Below are 18,767 nucleotides of genomic sequence, written 5' to 3'. Positions count from 1 at the left end.
CCTTCCCCTTCTCCCAATCTATTGCCATTCAGATAATAATCTGTTTCCTGTTTTTGACACCAAAGTGGATAACCTCGCATTTATCCACATTATACTGCATCTGCCCAATCACCCAACCTGTTCAAATCATACTGGAGTTTCTCAGCATCCTCCTCACAGCACACACGCCCACCCAGCTTTGTGTCGTCTGCAAACTTGGAGATATTACATCTAGTTCCCTCGTCTAGATCATTAATATATATTGTGAATAGCTGGGGTCCTAGCACCGATCCCTGCAGTACCCCACTAGTCACTGCCTGTCACTCGGAAAAAAACTATTTATTCCAACTCTTTGCTTCCTGTCTGCCAACCAGTTCTCTATCCAAGTCAGTACCTTGCCCCCAATCCCATGTGCCTGAACTTTACACGCTAATCTCTTATGCGGGACTTTATCGAACAACTTCTGAAAGTCCAAATACACCATGGTTCTCCCTTATCTATTCTACCAGTTACATCCTCAAAAAATTCCAGTAGATTAGTCAAACACGATTTACCTTTTATAAATCCATGTTGACTGTGTCCGATCCTGTCACTGTTTTCCAAGTGCTCTGCTATTACATCTTTTATAATGGGTGCATCTGTAAATGGAGGAGAAATGGTGACTGGTCAGGGAGCGTCTGTAAATGGAGGAGAAATGGTGACTGGTCAGGGAGCGTCTGTAAATGGAGGAGAAATGGTGACTGGTCAGGGAGCGTCTGTAAATGGAGGAGAAATGGAGACTGGTCAGGGAGTGTCTGTAAATGGAGAAGAAATGGAGACTGGTCAGGGAGCGTCTGTAAATGGAGGAGAAATGGAGACTGGTCAGGGAGCGTCTGTAAATGGAGGCGAAATGGTGACTGGTCAGGGAGCGTCTGTAAATGGAGGAGAAATGGAGACTGGTCAGGGAGCGTCTGTAAATGGAGGAGAAATGGAGACTGGTCAGGGAGCGTCTGTAAATGGAGGAGAAATGGGGACTGGTCAGGGAGCATCTGTAAATGGAGGAGAAATGGAGACTGGTCAGGGAGCGTCTGTAAATGGAGGAGAAATGGAGACTGGTCAGGGAGCAATATCATCATAAATATTAAAATAGAAAGGGATTGTCACCTTGGATAAAATAGGAGATCTGAAATTAGATGGCGCTCCAGGTCCAGATGATATCCACCCACGGGTGTTTCAAGAGATGGGACGGTGCTCTGTGAGCCCCTTGCCTGAATCATCAACAGCTCCATAGAGTCAGGGATTGTTCCCTGGGATTGGAAGGTAGCTCTCGTCATTTCCATTTTCAGAACAGTGAGAAGTCAGAGCCTGGAACTACAGGCCCATCAGTGTGATCTCGATCAGAGGGAAGATGAGTGAAGGGATCCTGAGAGATGCTGTTTATGGTCACTGGGGCAGGGAAGGATCTATTAGAAATACTCACACAGCTTCTGGAAAAGAAGGTCACATCCCACAAACTTGCCTTAGTCGCACGTGGGACTTGCCTGTTTACTCTGCTTGATGGATCAATATAAGATACGGCAGAGGACAGAGAATCTGTTCATCTTAAAGTTGTTGACACTCAACTCTTGGACCTATTAATTAAATAATAAGACAAGGCGTTAGCTGGAATCTAACACCACTCTTCTCTCTGCTCCTCTACTCCTCTTAAAGTTTTACTATTTAGATTTCTTAATTGAATTGGGATGTGGACATTATGGGCAAGGCCAGCATTTATTGCCATCCCAAGTTGCCATTGAGAAGCTGGTCTTGAGCTGCCTTCTTGAATCGCTACAGTCCGTGTGGTGAAGGTGCTCCCGCAGTGCTGTTATAGAGGGAGTTCCAGGGTTTGGAACCAGCAACGATGAAGGTACGGCGATATATTTACAAGTCAGGATGGTGTGTGTAACTTGGAGGGGAACTTGCAGGTGGTGGTGTTCCCATGTGCCTGCTGCCCTTGTCCTTCAAAGTGGAACAGGTCGCGGGTTTGGGAGGTGCTGTCAAAGAAGCTTTGGTGCAGTGCATCATGTAGATGGTACACACTGCAGCCACGGTACGCCGGTGGTGGAGGGAGTGAATGTTTAAGGTGGTGGATAGGGAGCCGATCAAGCGGGCTGCTTTGTCCTGGATGGTGTGCAGGCTCTTGCGTGTTGTTGGAGCTGCACTCATCCAGACAAGTGGAGAGTATTTCATCACACTCCTGACTTGTGCCTTGTAGATGGTGGAAAGGCTTTGGGGAGTCAGGAGGTGAGACACTCGCCACAGAATACCCAGCCTCTGACCTGCTCTTGTAGCCACAGTATTTATGTGGCTGGTCCAGTTAAATTTCTGGTCAATGGTAACCCCCAGAATGTTGATGGTGGGAGATTCAGTGATGGTAATGCCGTTGAATGTCAAGGGTCAGTGGTTAAACTCTCTCTTGTTAGAGATAGTCAATGCCTGGCACTTGTGTGGCACGAATGTTACTTGCCACTTATCAGCTCTGGCCTGAATGTCATCCAAGTCTTGCTGCCTGCGGGCACGGACTACTTCATTATCTGAGGAGGTGCGAATGGAATTGATCACTGTGCAATCATCACTGAACATCCCCACTCCTGACCTTATGGTAAGGGAAGGACATTGGTGAAACAGCTGAAGATGGTTAAGCCGAGGACACTGCCTTGAGGCACTCCTGCAGTGATGTCCTGGGGCTGAGATGATTGACCTCCAACAATCACAACTATCTTCCTTTGTGCTAGGTATGACTCCAGCCAATGGAGAGTTTTCCACCTGATTCCCATTGACTTCAATTTTACTAGGGCTCCTTGATGCCACACTTGGTCAAATGCTGCCTTGATGTCAAGAGCAGCCACTCTCACCTCACCTCTGGAATTCAGCTCTTCTGTCCATGTTTGGACCAAGGCTGTCATGAGATCTGGAGCCGAGTGGTTGTGGTGGAACCCAAACTGAACATCGGTGAGCAGGTTATTGGTGAGTAAGTGCCGCTTGATAGCACTGTCAATGACACCTTCCATGACTTTGCTGATGATTGAGAGTAGAGTGATGGGGCAGTAATTGGCTGGATTGGACTTGTCCTGCTTTTTGTGGACAGGACATATCTGGGCAATTTTCCACATTGCCTAAAGTCTTCTTCTTTGTCTCGGTGTCAGTTTTTGACTGATTCCGCTCGAGTGAAGCACCTTGCAAGGTTTTTCTACGTTATAGGTGCTATGTAAATGAAAGTTGTTGCTGTGCTACCATTGGCTTCAGCTTTGCCAGACAGGATCAGCCAGGGCCGGCGGCTGTGCTGCTCTCCATGGTCGAAATGTTGGCAGCTCGCTGTATCGGCTCACAGCTCAGAATTAGCAATGTACTGAAGGGCAAACAATGACTGGGAGAATGTTCCAGGGAAACGAGTACTGTCTGTTCAGAATTTCTACCCTGTCCGTAACTCGATGTAAAGTTATGAGGACAAGTTGCACAGACTAGGCTTGTATTCCCTTGAATATAGAAGATTAAGGGGTGATCTAATTGAGGTGTTTAAGATGATTAAAGGAGTTGACAGGGTAGATAGAGAGAAACGATTTCCTCTGATGGGAGAGTCCACAACAAGGGGACACAACCTTCCAACTAGAGCTCGGCCATTCAGGGGTGATTTTCAGGAAGCACATCTTCACACAAAGGGTATTGGAAATCTGGAACTCTCGCCCCCAAGTGAAGATGATCAAGAAGCTTGGAGATCACATCACCAACTTGAAGAGACTGGGACCGCTGCCTTACAGGGAATGATGGCTTGTGACTTTGTACAAAGAGCTGAGACTTGAGCTCTGTAATGTCATTAACTGTAAATAAAATGTTCAAATTTTAAATTTTTTTAAAAAGCTGTCGAGGCTGAGGGTCAATTGATGGTTTCAAAACTGAGTGTGCTAGATCTTTGTTAGGCAAGAGTACTAAAGGTTACAGAACCAAGGCAGGTAAATGGAGTTAAGATACAGACTAGCCATGATCTAATAGAAAGGAGGAACAGGCTTGAGGGGCTGAATAGCCAACTCCTGTTCCTATGTTGCTATCTACAGTGATTTGTAAACTCCTTTTACAGGGTGTTAGAAGGGGAGGATATGCAGACAGGAAACTCAAACCAAACATCACATCAAGATCTGACGGAGTCACTCAATTCATCAGAACCTGAATATCATCAGCCATTGAATGTGGAAGGAGAAATGTTTGTCTGTTCTGTCTGTGGGAAAAGATTTCAAACATCAGTGTGACTGGAAAAGCACTGAGACACCCACACCCGAGTGAGAGTGTTCCAGTGCACTGACTGTGGAAAGAGCTTTAACCAGTTACACAGCCTGAAAAAACATCGCACCATTCACAGCGGGGAGAAACCGTACACATGTTCTGTGTGTTAGATTCAAATTTTCGGAGCAAAATCAGATGGAGAGATGGAACTGCTGACAAAGTTAAAGTTTATTAGAAAGCGGCCGGGAGGCCTTGTGCACAAAGGGAGAGAAGGAAGCCTCCTCAGACTCGTACCTAGCTCTCGAGGGAGAAGCAGCATACAAGCATTGATATACCTTTTAATAAGCAACACCCACTGGTTACAAAAGTGGGCGTACGCATACAGACAATGTCACTACATTTCCAATCTTATTGGTTGGCGTGATTAGTCACTCAATGTTGGGAGCCGCCCTGAAGTGTTCTATGACATTAAACATAACATAGTTTTTAGACATGGCTTACATCTAGCTTCTGTGAGCAAGGTCGTACCAGGCTCCATCTAATCTCTGCGAGCGAGGTCGTACCAGGCTTATCTTTCCCTCCCTATGCTGTTATACCTAACTATAGTAATCTGGGATGTGATGTTTAAGTTATCCACCAGATGGAGCCAAAGATTAAGGTATCACATTCACCAGTGTTTAAGGTAATGGGTCATGTAGTCAATGTCCTGGTACACCAGTTATTAAGGTAATGTGGCATTGCATTATGGGTATGACTCAGAGGTGAATCCTCCATCTTGTCATCGTGCAGTAAGAAATGTGCCTGGCTTGCAGCCTGTAAGAGCTATGTCTCTCTGCTACACTGTGTAATAAACAGTTGGGTTTTGTTCCTTACATCTCGCTTCTCTCAGTTTCTGACCTTACCACTCGGATATCACCTATTGGCGATGAGGATCAACAGATCACATCTTGACGAAGAAAAAAAAATGAAAGAGCACTGAATAAAGGATCATGGCTGCTACGGTAGGAAAGATCTCTGCTTTTGATGTTCAGACACAGACCTGGGATGAGTGCTGCGAGTTGCTGATGCATTTCTTTGAAGCAAATGATATAAATGATGTCGGAAAAAGGAGAGCTATTTTGCTCACTTCCATGGGAAGCCAGACGTATAGTTTAATGAGAAACTTATGCAGTCCTGAAAAGCCTGGAGACATAACATTTGCTAACTTAGTGGCCTTGCTGAAGAACCATTTCAATCCCAGACCGAGTGAGATTGTACAGCATTTCAAATTTAATTCACGGAACAGAAATCCGGGAGAGACTGTATTGGATTATGTAGCGGTGTTGCAAAAATTGGCACACCATTGCAATTATGGGGACAACCTGAAAGACATGCTGAGAGATAGGCTAGTTTGCGGGATAATGGATGATCGAATGCAGAGGAGATTATTGTCCGAGACTGGGCTTACGTATGAAAAAGCATTGGAACTTGCTCAAGCCATAGAGACAGCGAACCGAGGTGTAAAAGAAATACAAGGTTCCGGCTGGGCTACTACAAAGCAAGTTGCAAGTCAGGTTGCTGTGCACAAGTTAAATATGCATCAGAAACCACAATGTGAGAATGTAATGGCATGTTATAGATGCAATGCCGATCACCTGACAAGGGAATGCAGGTTTCTGGAGGAAAAGTGCCACAAGTGTGGGAAAAAAGGACATATAAAATGTGCATGCAGGGCAAAAGCAACCATGGAGGAATACAAACCAAAAGGGGGAGGAAAGCAAAACCTAGGAAGAGAAGTGAAAAAACAGGGAGCACATCACATCAGCGGAGAAGCTGAGAAAGAAAACGACATGTTCATAATGCATAGTATGGTAGAGAACATTCCAAAAGTGGATCATATCACTTTGCAACTGATGGTAAATGACTCTAAGGTCAACTTTGAAGTGGATACAGGATGCGGCGTAACCATAATGAACAGGGAGGAGTACTCAAAATTGTGGAACCGTGCAAAAGTTCCAGAGTTAAAGTCTTGCTCTATGCAGCTTAAAACATATACCGGTGAACGAGTGGCGACATTGGGTACAGCTACTGTAACTGTGCAACACAGGGACACCGTGGAACAGCTACCTGTAGTTGTAGTACCGGGTTCTGGACCTAACTTGTTAGGTCGGGGCTGGATACAAGAACTTAAATTAGATTGGGGAGCAATAAATCAAATAGAGGGAGGCAAACAGTTGTCTTTGCAAAAAGTGTTGATTGAACATGAGAACGTGTTCAAGGAAGAACTTGGCACATTTAATGGCCGCCCAGCTAAGATTTATGTAGACAAGGAGGCACTGCCAAGGTTTTTTAAACAACGACCTGTGCCGTATACCATGAAACCGAAGGTAGAGGCTGAGCTTGACCATCTTTTGAGAGAGAACATTCTGTAACCCCTAAAATGTTCAAAATGGGCAGCTCCCATTGTACCTGTTTTAAAACCGAACAATTCGGTAAGACTCTGTGGAGATTATAAATTGACAGTGAATAGGGTGCCTAAACTAGAACAGTATCCTATTCCCAAAACAAAGGATCTCTTTGCAAACCTGGCTGGAGGGAAGAAATTCACGAAGCTGGATATGAGTCATGCATACTTGCAGATTACACTAGATGAGGAATCCAAGAAGTATGTAACCATAAATACACACAAGGGTTTGTTTACCTATAACCGCTTATCATTCGATGTCTCATCTAGTCCAGCTATTTTCCAGAGGACTATCGAGGGTGTACTGCAAGGGATCCCACATGTTTCAATCTATCTGGATGACATTCTGGTGATGGGAAGAACCGACCAGGAGCATCTGAGCACTCTGAGAGAGGTACTACAAAGATTGGATAAGGCTGGGTTATGGCTCAAGAGGAGTAAGTGCACTTTCTTGGGGAATGAGGCTGTGTTCCTGCGACACAGAGTGGACACCACCAGGCTCCATCCAATCAAGGAGAAGGTACAAGCACTGCAGGAGGCCCCAGCTCCTACCAACGTGACTGAGTTAAAATCTTACCTGGGACCGCTAAACTATTATAACAGGTTTTTACCAAACTTGTCAACTGTGTTAGCACCTCTTCACAAACTTCTGTGCAAGGAGACACAGTGGCAGTGTGAAGAGGAACAGAGGGTTTCATTTGAACAGTCCAAGAAACTGATGCTGTCCTCGGATGTGCTGGTTCACTACAATGCAGAGAAAGACATCATTCTCTCTTGTGATGCTTCACCTTACGGGATGGGGGCAGTTCTTTCACACAGCTTGGAAGATGGAACAGAAAGACCAATAGGGTTTATGTCTCGAACTCTGACACCGGCGGAAAAAAACTATTCTCAGTTAGATAAAGAGGGGTTAGCAGTAATGTTTGGGTTACAGAGGTTTCACAAGTACATATATGGCAGGAAATTCACCATATGCACTGATCATAAACCTCTTCTATCTCTTTTTAATGAAATGAAAACAGTACCACAGATGGTGTCACCCCGGATCCAGAGTTGGGCAGTGACGTTGAGGGCATATGAGTATGTCATCGTTTACAAGGCGGGCAAGTACCATGGGAATGCAGATGCCTTGAGCCATCTTCCACTGCCAGGTACACCTATCTGTGCAGCTCCAGAGGACAGAGTTTTGATGTTGGAGGACACTGACATGGCAATTGTGACCGCAGAACAAGTAAGGACATGGACCGGTACAGATCCAGTACTGTCTAGAGTCCGAGAATATGTGATGAGGGGTTGGCCACAGCATCCGGAAGGGACTGATTTCACACCTTACAGTGTCAGGAAGACAGAGCTGAGTGTGCAGGATGGTTGCGTGTTGTGGGGAGCACGAGTGATTATTCCACAGCCAGCACGACAGTCTGTCCTAGGGTAACTACATCAGTGTCATCCTGGAGATTCACGTATGAAAGCCTTGGCAAGGAGTTACTTGTGGTGGCCAAAGCTAGATGAGGAGATAGAAAATCTAGTCAAGACATGCAGCACTTGTCAAGTACACAGGAAGGCACCAGCAGCGGCTCCTCTCCACCCCTGGGAGTGGCCGGATAAACCATGGAGAAGATTACATGTAGATTATGCGGGTCCATTCATGGGAAAGATGTTCCTCATAATCATTGATGCACATTCCAAATGGATGGATGTGTATCCTGTAAATTCTGCTTCATCTACTGTTACTATAGACTGCCTGCGTAGGAGTTTTAGTAATCAAGGGCTACCGGAGATCATAGTAAGTGACAATGCCACGTGTTTTGTGAGTACAGAAACAAAAGAGTTCATGAGAAACAATGGCATAGTGCACGTGACCTCAGCTCCATATCATCCGTCTTCAAATGGACTTGAGGAGAGAGCTGTACAAACATTTAAGGAGATGATGAAAAAAAGTGCGGAAGGGAGTTTGGCAGCCAAGGTGTCACGAGTTCTGTTCAGCTACAGAATAACACCTCAATCTACCACAGGACTCTCTCCTGCTGAGCTGTTGCTAGGATGTCGACTACGCTCCACTCTTGACCTGGTTCACCCAGATCTAAAAAGGAAGGTGGAAAACTGACAAATCAAACAAAAGGAGAACCATGACAGAAGGACAAAGAGCCACAGTTTTGGAGAAGGAGATGCAGTCCTTACCAGGAATTTCAGTTATTGTCCAAAATGGATTCCTGGCGTCATAGACTGGTCCAGTATCATATACGGTCATGGTGGGAACTGGTCAGGTAGTATGCAGACATGTAGATCAGATACTGGCCAGACAAGGGGAAATCGAACTGGAGGTTCCAGAGGAGATGTCGGAGGACAAGTTGGCCCCCAGTTATCCAAATGCATCGGTGGTACCACCACCACAAATAGAGCCGGTTCCACCTGGACCCCTTAGTCAAGAGGAAACCATCGTAGCAGAGTCAGATACTCTGAGTACTGCTCAGGAGCAGCAGGTGGCTCTACCACAACCAAGCAGGGACTTGACTGTAAGAAGTTCACCAAGGTCTCACAAGCCGCCAGAGAGATTGATAACAACCTGCTAGATTCGTTCAGTATGGACTATCGTTAAAGGAGTTTCCTTATGGGACTTTTTAAGAATGTTGTTAAGAAATAAATGTTCAACTTAAGAGGGGAGGGATATAGTAATCTGGGATGTAATGTTTAAGTTATCCACCAGATGGAGCCAAAGATTAAGGTATCACATTCACCAGTGTTTAAGGTAATGGGTCATGTAGTCAATGTCCTGGTACACCAGTTATTAAGGTAATGTGGCATTGCATTATGGGTATGACTCAGAGGTGAATCCTCCATCTTGCCATCATGCAGTAAGAAATGTGCCTGGCTTGCAGCCTGTAAGAGCTATGTCTCTCTGCTACACCATGTAATAAACAGTTGGGTTTTGTTCCTTATATCTCGCTTCTCTCAGTTTCTGACCTTACCACTCGGATATCACACTAACCAATACTTCATTAATTCTTGCAAAAAGCTTATTATAAACAATGTCAGCTTTTGGTTGTAAGCAGACATTCCAAAGGGAGATAAGGTGTTTGAGGCAAAGATAGAAATGGCTGACTCCCTGTGAAGTTCAGCTTCCCTTATCTCTCAGAAAGCCAGCTGCATTAAACAATGCTTCTGTAACACGGATAACAACATTCCGAGATGTTTTGGGATCAGTAAAGACGGAGACCAAGAGTCTTACAAATATGCTGTGGTCTGCTATTTCTACAGTACTTAGTTAAAAAGGGTTAATATGATGGTCAAGTATCCCATCATGCTTTGCAGCTACCTAAATGCTACATGTATGCTTTTAATACATATATTTCTTAATAAGTGAAGCTAAACATCCTTTAAATATGATTTCTAGTACTACAGCCCTCCCTACAGTTTTGGTTAATGTATTTAAAGACTAGAGGATTCAGGCTTTGGTTCACAGGCCTATTTTTGCAATTCAACATGTGCGTGGAAGAGGCTTCAACTGATCATCCAACCTGGAGAGGCACAAGGACACCTGCACCATGGAGAAACCCTGGCAATGTGGGGACTGTGGGAAGGGATTAAATTACCCACCCAAGCTGGAAATCCATCGATGCAGTCACATCGGGGACAGACTGTTCACCTGCTCCATGTGTGGGAAAGGATTCACTGTGTTATCTCACCTGCTGGCACACCAGCGAGTTCACACTGGGGAGAGGCCATTCACCTGCTCCGTGTGTGGGAGGGGATTTACTCAATCATCCAACCTGCTGAAACACCAGCGAGTTCACAAGTGACTGCAGGGGTTGGATTCTGCTGTTATTGCTGCTGTTAATCACATCCAGGACTGAACCATGTTAATTGTGACAGTTGGGGTTTGTTTCTGCTGATGTTAATGAACTCTATAACTGGGGCTGGGGTTTATTATTCTTGATATTTGTCAAATAAATCAGCTTTGTTTTAAACACATTGTTGTAGATTTTTGTCTTTCCCACCTGAGTGTTCAGCATCACCTGGCTGGAGCTCAGAAAGGACAATCTGGGGGAGGATCGTACAGCGGGAACAGAACTTTAGCCTGGACACAGTCCTTCAGGGTCACATTGAGAGGGGCAAATTGCACTTTGGTCTTTCTCGTCTCTCTTCACTGACAGCAAAGTCTCTGTGTGGGTTAATCTTGAGGCCTGTAAGAGATGTGTCCCAGCCACTCCCTTCCATGGTTCAGAGCTCCTAAGCACAGAACAGAAGGCTCCTTTACAACTGTGTTTAGAGTCAGGAAGAACAACGGTGAATGCTGGAAACGTGCTGTCAATTCAGAGATTGGTGTAAACCTGCGATCTGTTCCTGACTGAAAGTGACACGGCAGGTTTAAGTTTCCAGTCTAAAAATGACTGTGGTAATTATTCTATGTAGATTTAACGTGTTTGTGGGACTGTCCTGAGTCTACCATTTTAAGGCAGGCGCTAACTCATTTAAAATGCACCTGTTTAAAATAAATTGGTTAAAGTCTGCATTAAAATAGCAGACAGAGTTCACAGGAGCCTGTTAATTGCTGGTATAATTATACAACAGACATTTGATCTCCAGATAAAGAAGGACCTGCAGAGTGTTTCCAGGAATTCCCTGTTTTATTGATGTGTGTATGTTAGACACCAGGATAACTAAAAATACACGACCCGGAACATCCACGGGGGTGCGATCCCGACAGTTACTCTGGGATCACTCCCGCTGTGGAACTCCACCACTGCCCCTGCTGAAGGTTGTAGGCTCAGGGAGTGGGGCCTCCAGGAGTGGACGGTAAGAAAGCTGGGTTTCAGTATCCTGACAAATATATGCTGAGGAACCAGAGGAATCCTTACTAAGGAACTGTGTGGGATTTACCAGCCAGCGTAGGTCTAGGGGTGAATGATGCCTGACTCCCCGAACTGTCTTACATTAAAGCCACAACAGAAAGGTTCAGTTTTCTCCTGGAGTTTGAGAGAAATCAGGTTTGAAAATGATGTAGAGTTTCGGCCAATGAGGGAGCTCCGGGCTGAGCCCCACCCACTGGGTGTCGCAAGCCCCACCCCTCACACACTCTGATTGGTTGGAGGACCCGCCGCCTGCTCGGTCCTCCAGCCCCGCCCCGCTCTTCCTATTGGTCCGGAGCTCCCGTCAATCACCCGGGCAGTGTGAGCTGAGCATGCGCGGGCGGCGGTGGCGACTGTGGGTGAGGCAGCAGGTGAGAGATGGGTGGAGGGAGCGGGTTAATGAACCCCGGGGGGACGCGGGCTGCTTACACCGCAAGTGCAGCCCCAGGCCCCATTATTAAAACACTCAATATTATCTGCTTCACAAACACCCAGGGTGGGCCTCAGGCCCCGAACAAGAGCCTCCGGGCCGGGCGTTTGCCCCAAGCGGGGCAGCAGCTGCGGGGCTTTCTCCCGGTGACAGGCCCGGGGTAACGGCCGCCATCTTGAGAGGCTCAGGGGGCAGTAGGGCGCATGCACTGCCCCCTTGGCCAGGAACCAGGAGGAGAGAATCTTATCAATTTCTATCCTGGACTCACAGTGATGGCTTTTGTAAACTCCTTTTACAGGCTGTGAGAAGGGCAGCATTTAGAAACATAGAAGATAGGAGCAGGAGTCGGCCATTCGGCCCCTCGAGCCTGCTCCGCCATTCAATGAGATCATAGCTGATCATCCAAATTCAGTACCCTGTCCCTGCTTTCTCCCCATATCCCTTGATCCCTTTAACCTTAAGAAATATATCCAACTCCTTCTTGAATATATTTAATGAATTGGCCTCTACTGCCTTCTGTGCTAGCGAATTCCACAGGTTCACCACTCTCTGGGTGAAGAAATTCCTCCTAATTTCTGTCCTAAATGGCTTACCCCTTATCCTTAGACTGTGACCCCTGGTTCTGGAATCCCCAGCCATCTGGAACATCCTTCCTGCATCTAGTCTGTCCAGTCCTGTCAGAATTTTATAAGTTTCAATGAGATCCCCTCTCATTCTTCTAAACTCCAGCGAGTATAAGACCTATCGACCCAATCTCTCCTCATACGTCATTCCTGCCACCCCAGGTATCAGCCTGGTGAATCTTCGCTGCACTCCCTCCATGGCAAGAACATCCTTCCTCAGATAAGGCGACCAAAACTGCACACAATACTCAAGATGTGGTCTCACCAAGGCCCTGTACAACTGCAGCAAGACATCCTTGTTCCTGTACTCAAACCCTCTCGCTACGAAGGCCAACATACCATTTGCCTTCTTAACCACCTGCTGCACCTGCATGCTTACCTTCGTTGCATTTCCCCTTCTCCCAATCTATTGCCATTCAGATAATAATCTGCCTTCTTGTTTTTGACACCAAAGTGGATAACCTCGCATTTATCCATGTTATATTGCATCTGCCATGCTTCCGCCCAATCACCCAACCTGTCCATAAATCATACTGGAGTTTCTCAGCATCCTCCTCACAGCACACACGCCCACCCAGCTTTGTGTCGTCTGCAAACTTGGAGATATTACATCTAGTTCCCTCGTCTAGATCATTAATATATATTATGAATAGCTGGGGTCCAAGGACCGATCCCTGTGGTACCCCGCTAGTCACTGCCTGCCACTCAGAAAAAGACCCGTTTATTCCAACTCTTTGCTTCCTGTTTGCCAGCCAGTTTTCTATCCAAGTCAGTACCTTGCCCCCAATCCCATGTGCCTTAACTTTACACGCTAATCTCTTATGCGGGAGCTTATCGAAAGCCTTTTGAAAGTCCAAATACACCACATCCACTGGTTCCATATACACACCGCAAACTCCAACCAACAACAACTTACCTTTATATAGCACCTTTAAAACGTCACAGTATTGCAGTAAGACAATAATTGACACACATACTTTGTTTGTGGTCCAGTGCATTGACACAAAGTTCCTTCACAGCTGTAACAATTTTATTCCGGTTGCTGTGAAGGCTGTGCTCAGTCTGCTCGTACACCTGGTCTCCAAAGGAGGCAAAACAGGACTGACGTAATAGCTCCCCGCGGCACTGCACCACTGGCAATGATGTCATCACCATGCGCAGCACCCCTGCTGCAAACTTGGGTTGCAACCCCTGACCTTTCGCCGGACGATATGTCCGACAGGGTCAGGGGTCGATCCTGCAGCCACGGCGGCGCCACTTAAAGGGCAGGTGTCGGGCGGCATCTTTTTATTTTGACCGACTGCCAGCACCTGCCCCCTTCCCCTTTCTTCTTCGGGGTGTCGGCCACGATCACTCAGCACGGCGCTCCTCTTGATCCGACACCCCGCTCCCTGGTGGTCCAGCAGGGCCCCGCTGTGTGCAGTGCTAGGCCCTTCCCCTTTAATCAGGGAGGGAGGTTTGCTATGACGCGGAGCTATGAGCTGACGGGCGTAGCGCTGTTGCATGAAGTGCCGCGAAATTCACTGGTAGCACCTCAAGAGGGAGGGGAGCACTTCCAGTAGCACCCCGCCTCCTGCCTGGGGCGCTACCACTGAATTTAATGCGAGGGGCGCTAATTTTTTTTGGGGGGCTGAAATTAGCCCCGAGAACGTTAGCGACCCAAAGGGGGCGCCACCGAACTTTCCCCTAAGAGTCTAAATGGGCTGGAGGAGCAGAGGGATCCAAGGGTACAGATACACTAATCACTAAAATTAATGACATAAGGCCATTAAAGAAAAAGAACTGGGCTACATTCCTAAAGGAGCCTTCTGTTCCGTGCCTAGGAGCTCTGAACCATGGCAGAGAGCAGCTGGGACACATTTCTCACACACCTCGAGATTAACCCACACGGAGCCTGTGATAATAATAATAACTTCCGGGAAGTTATGTGCACATCACTTCCTGTGAACTGTGAACTCTGTGCATACATCACTTCCTGTGCATACGTCACTTCCTGTGTTTGGACTAGTATAAATACTGAACTGCTCAGTATTGTAAAAGGGCTTCACCTAGAGGCATGGTGAAGACCGCTCTTGTATATAGTTTAATTAAAAGTTGCTTAAAGCTTACTTTAAAGTTCCTTGATGTGTGAGTCTTTTTATTACATCAATTTAAGCAACTTAGTATTTACACTCTCAAATACTAGACCTTCGGACAAACTCAGAGTTAAGGATCCAGGGAACCACCCATCATGGAAAACATCCTTAAACCTACTCGTCTGGACTTGGACCCAAACGCACCAACAGCTGGCAGGGTATGGAAGCATTGGTACCGTACTTTTGAGAATTTTCTTGATGAATGTAAAGCGGATGCTTCTACTAAACTGAGGATACTTATCAACTATGTGACCCCAACAGTGTTTGAATATGTTGATGAATGGGATAATTATGATGAGGTGATCCGGGCACTTAAAAAACTATATGCCAAGACCGCAAATGAGGTCTATGCTAGACATCTACTGGCCACAGCCCGACAAGGGCCAGGGGAATTGATTAACGAATTCCTCCAGGAACTTCGCAGGCTCAGCGTAGATTGTAACTTTCAGGCAGCCTCGGCTGAGCTGTACCGCGAAGAAATGATTCGTGATGCTTTCATCTGCGGGATTGCCTCTCCATTTATATGCCAGCGTCTGCTAGAAAGTAAAACACTTGAGCTACAAAAGGCTTTTGACCTGGCTTGTTCTCTGGATTTGGCAAAGAAAAATGCAGACCTCTATCAGCTGCCCAGATCTCGATCTGCTGCTGTAACTGCAACCAGACAATTCAAGTGGCCTCAGGTGAACTCTATCATGGAGGAATCTAATCCTGATGATAATTCTGATGAAGAAGAGGAGGATGACCCCACTTTAGCAGCCTCTTGGCAATCTAGGAAGGAATGCTTCTTTTGTGGAGATTCTTTTCACCCTAGGAAATTCTGCCCTGCTCGCAATGCGATCTGCAGTCATTGCAATAAAAAGGGACACTTTGCAAAAGTTTGCCAATCAAGAGCCTCTACGAGGGCCTATCCAGCTAAGGCCTACTGAACTGCCCCAATTAGGGCCTATCAACATGCTCCGGCTAGGACCTATCAAGCTTCCTCTCGAGCTCTCTCCCGAAGAAGCACACCTAGAGTTTCAGCCACTCTCTGTGCAACCACATCAATTACAGTTGCTTGCCCACAGAACCTGTTTCACGCAGCTACAAAAGTTTCAATTAATGGGCATACCTTAGATGCCTTAACTAACTCAGGAAGTACTGATAGTTTCATTAGAGAACAGATTGTTGCAAAATTGAAACTACATATCTTCCCATCAGACCAGGCAATTGCGATGGCTCAGTCATCACTGAATACCAGAATCTCCGGCTTTTGTATTATTGATATGACACTTAATGGTCACATGTATCCCTCCACCCGACTTTCGGTGCTCAAGGACTTATGTAGTGATCTCATCTTAGGGCTGGATTTTCAAAAACAGCATAAGAAACTCACCATTGAGTTCGGCGGATCCAAACCTGGACTTACTATTTCTAATATACTGTCTAAATTACCTTTTTGTGCATTATCAGCAGCTTCACTTGAAGAACCCTCATTATTTGCCAGTATTCCTCCTCGATGCAAACCAATAATAACAAAATCACGGCGCTTTAGTCAGGAAGACCAATCTTTTATTGAGGCTGAAATCTCTCGACTTTTAGCAGAGGATATCATCGAACCATGTTCGTCGCCCTGTCGGGCTCAAATCGTCATCGTCAAGAACCCTCTAAAACCTCACAAACAACGACTATGCATTGATTATTCGCAAACCATCAATCAATATACTGACTTGGACGCCTACCCATTGCCACGCATTGATGATATGGTTACTAAACTGGCCAAATACAAAGTGTTCTCAACTTACGATTTGAAAAGTGCCTATCATCAGGTACCCTTGAAGGTCTCAGATAAGCAGTACACGGCCTTTGAGGCTAATGGACGGCTGTACCAATTTCGTCGCCTTCCATTCGGGGTTACTAATGGAGTGGCTGTCTTCCAACGGGCAATGGATGGCCTGGTTAAGCAGGAAAACTTAAGGGACACTTTTCCCTATCTTGATAACATTACTATTGCAGGTCACGATCAACAGGAACACGACGCCAACCTCCAAAAATTTCGGGATGCTCTCCATCACCGTAACTTAACATGAATCTAAACCTGTTGAGTCGCAACCGACCATCAACATCCTTGGCTACTGCGTAGGCAATGGTATCATTAAGCCAGACCCAGAAAGACTTCGACCGCTCCAAGAGCTCCCGTCACCTAAGAATCCGGCTTCTTTACGTCGGGCTCTCGGTCTGTTTGCATACTACGCTAAATGGATTCCTCATTTTTCAGACAAAATCCAACCCTTGCTGCATGCTAGATCATTTCCATTGGAAACAGCGGCTGTTGCAGCCTTTAACCTTCTCAAAAAACAGTTGGAGAAAGCGGCTCTTCACTCCATCGATGAGACTCTCCCTTTCAAAGTCGAATGTGATGCCTCGGAGGTGGCGATCTCGGCTACTCGAAATCAGGAAGGTCGTCCTGTAGCATTTATGTCCAGGACCTTACAAGGAAGCCACAGCCATCATAGAGGCGGTACGGAACTGGAACCATTTCCTAGCTCGCCAGCACTTTACATTAATCACGGACCAGCGATCAGTCGCCTTCATGCTCGATAATCGAAAACGAACCAAAATTAAGAATAATAAAATACAGCTTTGGAGGATGGAACTGGCCTCTTTTGGTTACACCATTCACTATCGACCTGGCAAGGAGAATGTGGCCCCGGATACCCTCACACGAGCATTCTGCTCCACTATGTTGTCCTCTACTCTCATAGATGTCCATAATGGATTGTGTCATCCTGGCGTTACGCGCATGCTACATTTTGTACGATCACGGAATCTCCCTTTTTCTACTGGAGATGTAAAGAAAATGTGCTCAGAATGCCGGCTTTGTGCAGAATTAAAACCTCAGTTCTTCCGCCCCTCAGATGGTATGCTCATACACGCAACCCAACCGATGCAACGACTTAGCATCAATTTTAAGTGCCCAGTGCCCTCTTCAACTCGGAACACATATTTGCTCACCATGATTGATGAATATTCACGTTTTCCGTTTGCCTTCCCCTGCTCCAATATGCTGGCGTCCACAGTAATCTGCTGCCTTGAGCAGGTATTTTCTCTCTGTGGCATGCCGGCTTACATTCACTCGGATCGGGGTCCATCCTTTATGTCAAGGGAACTCAAGGACTACCTCTCAGAATGGGGAATTGCTACAAGCAAAATGACGCCATATCATCCCATCGGAAATGGGCAGGTAGAGAGGTATAACGGTATCATCTGGAATTCCGTACATCTTGCTTTAAGATCTCGGGGCCTACCAAACCAGCAATGGGAAACAGTGCTTCCGGATGCATTGCACTCTATACGGTCCCTTCTTTCTACAGCCACAAATACTACACCTCATGAGCGGTTCTTTGGATTCCAGCGTTGCTCATCTTATGGGACATCCCTCCCATCATGGCTAACTACTCCTGGACCTGTACTACTCCGAAGATACGTTCGGACGTCTAAAAATGACCCTCTCGTAGATGAGGTCGAACTAACCAATGCCAACCCCACCTATGCATACATACGATATCCCGACGGCCGAGAATCTACCGTATCATTACGGGATCTGGCTCCCTGCCCACCAGGACCTAGTGGGGCATCGAGTGATGGTATTTTACCAGGAGCCTCTTGGAACCTACCAGGTACCCCTCTCCAGGATCCTGATCTGACACCAACTAGCTTGGTACCGGTAGAACCCCATACTCAAAGTTGCGACCCTCCCAGTACCGCGCACCAAAGTACTGATCTGCCACAGACCAGCTCTGCACCTCCCTCTGAACAGAGACAGGCCGACTCTGCACCTATTGGGACTCGTACATGAAGCCATGATCTCCCCGACCCTTCACAGGGTAATCCAGGCCACACAGACTCTGCCCAATGGCCAACAGCATGTAAGCGGACCAGCGACCCTCTACGATGGGAACCCAAATGGGTGCGACTCTTCCTCGTTCGGTGGCTGCGGAACAAAAGGAAGACCACAGCCTTCTAATCTCGCAGGAGGGAAGAATGTGATAATAATAATAACTTCCGGAGGAAGTTATGTGCACATCACTTCCTGTG

This window comes from Somniosus microcephalus, chromosome 4 (assembly GCF_052327205.1).
Source record: "Somniosus microcephalus isolate GS21.2 chromosome 4, FLI_Smic_1.0, whole genome shotgun sequence".
NCBI classification, from domain to species: domain Eukaryota; kingdom Metazoa; phylum Chordata; class Chondrichthyes; order Squaliformes; family Somniosidae; genus Somniosus; species Somniosus microcephalus.
Note: the sequence above shows the minus strand (reverse complement) of the source record.